Genomic DNA, 6,971 nt, shown 5'->3' on the forward strand with positions numbered 1-6,971 from the left:
GGGGGTGGGGGGTGGAAAGGAAGACAAAAGATTGAGAGTGGTCTACTTCAGTTCTCGTTTAAAAAAAAAAAAGATTATTCCACCAAACTGTCAGTATCTGATTTGCTAGACTGAAGCTTAAGGTTATTTATGGTATTTGGAAAGAAAATACCAGAAAAAGTAGATAAAAAATGAGAAGACTGAAATTAATAAATTGATATTACCAGTGCTTGGAAAAATGAAATTAAGAGCACCAGTAGAAGATGGGGAATATCTGAACTGTATTCTTCACCACTACAGTATGGCACTGATAGGAGTGCTCTTTTACAAGAGAGGTTAAAAATGTGATTGTGAGAAAGATCAGAGCTACATTTACATAAGGCAGAAGGTGATCTTTGTGAGCTGGCGGTGGTGGGTCCTTGGCTGGAGGACCTCTAGCATGGGCACTGCTATCTGAGGAAAATAATTTGTGGGATATTAGAGCACAGGTACAGATTGTGACTTTGAAATGTGACATGCGAGTATAGATTGAAATAATTGGAACTGGCTGATGCTGAAAAACAGAAGTCATGCAAGTCTCTTGGTATGTTAAAAGAGGTTATAAGGAGGGCAGATCGATTTTTTTCTATGTCCCTGTGCAGAAACAGGAATAGTTGGATTATTTGGTAGTAAAGATTTATTTACAAATTAATAAAAAATGTCAATAGTTCTGGAAGTTGTGAAATTGTCATTGAAGGTTTTAAAAACATTTTCTTTGATGTTGTGAATAGTCAAAATTCACCTTCTGTGTTACACAACTTGCTATGGGTTTTAAAGTCATTTTAGAGAAATACTTGTTAAATTTTAATTCTGCTTCAGTGCAGTGAGATGGGCAGGGTTCACGCAGACTTCTGAATGGCAAGAGTTCTGCAGGCATGCAAAGACTTGTACATCATATGAGTGCAAATCCATGACTGCTGTGTTGTCCCTTGTCACCAAGGGCCGAAAGCCCACACATTGTTTCTGTGGTTCCCTGAAGCTGTCTGCGCTCAGATTTTGTGTTGCGGTGTTTCATTATGTAACTGTGCGGCGAGGTGTTTCTATTATGTCAATAATTAAGACTACTAGATTCTTAATACTGTTAGAGAATGTACAGTTTCTTTGGCTGAAAGTGCTGTCCTGACCTCCTGTTTTGCTCCTCTCCTATTACATGGTGACATGGACACCTGAAGGGAAGCTTACCTTTTTCTTTCTCCTTTGAAAACTGGACCTGTGTCCATCATGTAATTGTGATATCAGCTGTAAAAACATAACCTGAGTTGATTATTATTATTTTTTTTTTAAATATGTATAGAATGGATATTGGAGATGGTTGGCGGCTGGGGCAGGGAAGGGTTACAGATGTGTACTCATATATGATACTGGCATCTCTGAACATGTTTCTGTTCTGACCGTCCGTTCAGATGGAGTTGAAGGACAGATGCAGTAACAGAATCTTTTTTTCCCAGGGGTGTCTCTCAGCTAATGGAAGTTGCCTTTCTGGGTGCAAGCTGAAATTACTCACTGAATAATTTGGAACTAGTGTGGCTCGCTGAAAAGATTATGTACTACTGAGTTCAGGGAACAGGAATCTTCATTTCCACAGCGCCAGACCTCATGTAGCCTATGACTGTATCTAGTTTAATGGAGACCTTAGATAAATCATAAAGTAGCATATGAAGGGTGGTCACTGAAAAGGACATAATTCACACTGAGTTTACTATGAAGAAAACTTGAAGAGTAGGCTTTTTTGATTCCCTCTCTAAATGGGCTGCAGGGGCACAGCTGGCCTCAGCATGGCCTTCGCCACAGGCTGCTGGGGAATCTCTGCTCTGGTGCCTGGAGGACCTCCTCCCCCTCCTTCTCCACTGACCTGGGTGGCTGCAGAGTTCTCTCTCTCTCTCACATATTCTCACTCCTGTCTCTGGCTGCTGTTGCTCAGGTTTTCTCTCCCCTTCTTCAACACATGATCCCAGAGGCACTACCACTGTCACTGACGGGCTTGGGCTTGGCCAGTGGTGGGTGCCATCTTGGAGCCAGCTGGCATTGGCTCTGTCCGACATAGGGGAGACTTCTAGCAGCTTTCACAGAAGCCACCCCTGTAGCTCCTCCCCACTACCAAGACTTTGCCACGCAAGCCAATACATTTGCCTCATTGGACTGAAAATGAAACTATCATAATTTATGCTGGTAAAATTAGTAAATATATTGGAGTAGTGGGCCTGTAGTGACAGAACAAGGTGTAACGGGTTTAAATTGAAAGCAGGGAGGTTTAGATTGGATATCAGGAAGAAGTTCTTCATGGAGAGGGTGGTGAGGCACTGGAACAGGTTGCCCAGAGAAGCTGTGGATGCCCCATCCCTGGAAGTGTTCAAGGCCAGGCTGGATGAGGCTTTGAGCAACCGGGTCTAGTGGAAGGTGTCCCTGCCCATGGCAGGGGGGTTGGAACTAGATGATCTTTAAGGTCATCTTTAGGCCAAACCATTCTATGATTCTATGAATTCCTCCATTTCATGTGACACTTTGAATGGGTAGACTCACCCAAAAAGTATATTTATATTTGAGGAAAATCTTAAGTGTTTCACTCTTTACAAATATCTGCCCTGATTTTGCTGATGTTAGACATTTGCCTTTATGATATGTGAGTCTGTAGGAAAGGATATATGAAAAAATAAATTTGCTGGGTTCTCTATTAACATGCATTAATTATTTGAACCAGTATTTGGAGTTGGAAAACTATTGGATATCAGTATGTTAATGGTTCACTTCTGTCAAAGATAATATATAGTACAGCTTCAAATGATTTATGTGGATCATTATTTGCATGTGGAAATTAATTATGCCATTTCCACCTGTTTACACTACAGCGAGATCCCCTGTTGCTTTTCTTTTGTCTTAATTGTTCAATTATTATTTCAGTAAGATAATTTGAGGAAGAACTAATAAGTGGTTTTCAAAGAATGACATAGTCCTTTGTTATTCAGGATACAAATATTAAAAATAATGACTTATTTGTAATATTAACTACACTAAGTTGTTAAAAGTTAAACTTTTTAGAGCTGTATTAAACTGTAATATTCACTCTCTTATTTGCACAGAAGATCCGTTTTCTTATCTCCTCCTAGCTCTGCAATTATGACAGTTGGTGATGAGTGTGACTGTAGAATTGTGTCCATGGTTGTCCTGCAATGACGCATTCACTGATTAGCGTTTCCATATACATAGGCATCCCATCATTCATTAATCTTACTCTCTTCCTGACTCGTACAATTCAGAATTGCTACCAAAAATCTTCTTTGATGTTAAAGTAGTGTGATGTTTTATCTCAGACACTGTTCTCTGAATTCTTTGCTTTATACTCTTAACTTGAATGGGAATATGCTTCTATGTTTCTGGGTGGTTTGGTTTTTTTTGTTGTTTTTAAACTAGATATCTTTTCAGCCATGTTTTTGTAAATATCTGCCTGAAAGTAACAGTTTCTCTTTTTAAATTTTAGAACTTTCTCCGTCAAAGAACCAGCTATATTAGCTTTTCTATTATCCCTTATATTTCACAGAAATGTCATCATCACCTGCAGTTCTTTGACTTGTCCTCCTTTTTAGTTTTGCCTCAGTGTTTATGCATGAGCCTGTTGTCTTCCACTCTAAGAAGGCCACTCAATTAATAACAAAGCGCAGTAAGTGGACAGGTCTATCAGAAATACACATGGGCTTTCCTAAAATGTATATTCTTATATGGGTTAGTTTTCATGTAGTAGTCAGATATAGTCAGGTTATTAATTATCTCTAAATTGAGGTTTTGAATAAGATACACATGGATTTACAGATCTTAGTTTCTTAGTTTTCTCACAAAACACAATGAGATGAGAAAAGGCTTGTGGCATTTCTGATGTTTTCCAAAACATTTATGAATTTCTGTAGGTCTTACCCACTTTATACGCAACTCTAGATGAAGAATTATTTGAAGAATTATAATGCAGCGTCTTTTAGGGAATGAGATCAATTTAAACTTGCAGAAAGTTGTGGTGGGTCAGATCTCATACATGCAGGTAACTAGGTCATTTATGGTGCAGTTCCATAGCTTCATAAACTAGTAAACGAGGTTATTTTTTTGACAAGGCTACACATAGCAACCAATGCTAGCATAAAGGAAGGGCTGGGATGGCAAAATACAGTCACATATGAGGAAGAAGGCAGGACTGCAGCAGATTAATTAAATTGACATTTCTTTTCTTTCTATTGCTGTGTTGTTTGATCCCTTCCCCCACCCTGCCTCTGTTCCCCCACATGGTTGTGCTATAATATGTTGGTTGCATGGACCTTAAGCTTGTTTCTCTGTCATTTGAGTCTGAACATTCCATTGCACTCTCTGAGGATCCGAAGTCTTGTGTCCTTGACTGGGGGGAAAAAATTCCACTGGTTATATAAAAACAAGTTCTTGTTTTCTGTAGGTTGCTTGCCTGTCACTATTCTGATGACAGAACACATATCTGTGTCAGTTACATTTGGTACATATTCAAGTTACTTATTTGAAGTTCCTTTTTTATTAAATACTACCTTCCTAAAGTAGCCTTAAGGCAATTACAGTGATTCATGGTCTTTAGCAAAATTTCAGAAAAGACTAATACTGTAGCCTTCATTTCCTTATCCTATTGTTCGAGCATAAATTAGCATTTTAAAAGGTTACATGTTTAAACAGCACAGTTTTGAATGCATTGACACTGCTAGATACCAGCTTGTGCGCATTTCAGCAGTCACAAAACAAAGATTTAATTTTGTAAAGCCTGTGGGAGAGGAAGAATATTAGAGACAAACTGTGTGAAGAAAAATAGAGGTCAGATCAAGAAGCCAGAAGGAGGCAGCAGAGATGGATGGACCATGATCTTGAAATCATGCTTTCTTGAAATTATTGGGGGATTTTTAAAAGTAGTTTTATTTCCTTCAGAAGAATCAAAGTTTCACCCTGGTCTCTGCTAAGTTGACTGATTAAATCTCAGCTTGTAGTCTTTGATCCTCATCTGCCAAACTGAATTACTACAATCCTTTAGGTAGCAAAATAACTACTTAATAGTACAGTAGTGTTTCTTTGCAGTTCTAAGATTTTCTTCAACCTTCACCTGCTATGGATATAGCAGAAAAGGGCATAGAAAGCCCTAGAAATTCTACTGATAATACTATAAATCATTCTTCACATTGGATTTTCATACTCACGTAAGCTGTTCTAAGCATCAATGCATGTTATTTGGAAAGAGACTGAGGACTTAGGTATTTGAGGATTACAAAGGAACTTCAGGATAATTAATTTGGAATAATTGTTAATGATTATAATTAAGCTACTATAATAAGCTTCTTTTGAAACACTATGTATTGTATAATAAATTCCAGTGACAGAGAAACAATTTACTGGTTATAAATCTTTAATGTAATTAGATCAGCTGAAAATAAATTACATGCAGTATTGTAATTATGTTGAAAATATTGTAATCATCTTAAAAGAATAAGATAATTTGAAAATAGTATTTTGTTTGTAGAAACAATTTTTATTGGAAAACCAAAAACTGAAATACTGTAAAGAAGTAAAAGTGACGGCAGATATTCTGAAGAGCCATAGACTGGCCTGGCTCAAACAATTGTTGAATCTTTAATCAGAAGTCACCTTTCATTACAGAATTAATTTCTATAGTGTCCAAAAATCAGAAACAGAACAAAGGAGAGCTTGCAGGGTACCAAGAACCTTCATCACCTTAGTGAATAGTAGTAATAATATGGGCTACAAATGTTTTGTAGTGATGGGAACTGCCTGGTCCCACAGCAAAAGGATTGTGCACAGCTGGAGTGAGTGTGTGTGCATTTACCTTACTACAGATACCACCTTCATTTTTCCCCTCAAACTGATCAGAAAATATTTCATAGCAGAATCAAATACTTTGGGAATCAAGTTGCCTGAGGAGAGGCAGTCTAATTAATTGTTTCCATTTTGTAGTGGTCAGTATTTTCTGTTAGAAAACTGAGTTTGATCACTCTTATCTTATGTAAAATTACTTTATAAGATGACTTGGCATTTGAACTTGAAATTTATTCTGGCTTCAGAAAAATAGAATTTGAATAGTCAGCCCTTCCCAATGTATTACATTTTTAAACAAATGTTGCATATGGGAAAAAATTATTTCCTCTTTGATTTGCCAAAGCATACATATGCATTATTTTAATTGCTAACTTGCATATATTATTCAGTGTACTGTGTCATCATGGGTCATGGTATTTTACTAGTATTCATTGTTCAGTGTGAATTCCAAGATAAGACATTTTAGTTGCAGAAGATATTTCATTTAAAGAAACAATTTGTAAGGCTTTAAGGACAGACATCATATTGTTGAAAGGCAACTTAACATTTTCATGTATGATTACACATGCTGGTTCTACCTCTGAGACCCAACTAGTTGTGAAGTTTACTGCTTCAGCCTGTGATACTTTGTTCTAAAAAATTGGTGAAGTATGTGTAATTTCCTCTAGCTTAGTAGAAAATAGAGAGGAAAAAAAAAAACCCCAAAACATTTAGCCAAGAGAGAATATACTTGCTGTCCTTTTGTCATTGCATCAATGGTAATTTTAATTTTGAAGGCATGTTTCCCTGTTGTAAAGAGAGAATGTCTTTAATAACAAGGTAAGAGTAACAGTAAGGAGCAATCTTTGAAATTCTTTCTTTGCATTTAAAAGGAATCTTTCATAAAGATCTTTTTGTAAACTGTTCAACAAATTTGTTTTATAAGCAAGCTGAACATAAAATGAAAAACATTATCTGATACTTTTGTGCCTCATGTCTAACAATTGAACCAAAGACTTGTTTTAATAGTGCTCAGGTAAAAAGTTAAACATTCAGAAGTTAGAAAATGTGTGAATTATATTTTTGCATCATCTGAGTACACCAACAAAGAGCCTGTGGCCCAGGGCTGAAGCATGTTGTCTGCATATATT

Source organism: Eurypyga helias, unplaced genomic scaffold (assembly GCF_000690775.1).
Source record: "Eurypyga helias isolate BGI_N326 unplaced genomic scaffold, ASM69077v1 scaffold15559, whole genome shotgun sequence".
In the NCBI taxonomy this organism is placed as follows: Eukaryota; Metazoa; Chordata; class Aves; order Eurypygiformes; family Eurypygidae; genus Eurypyga; species Eurypyga helias.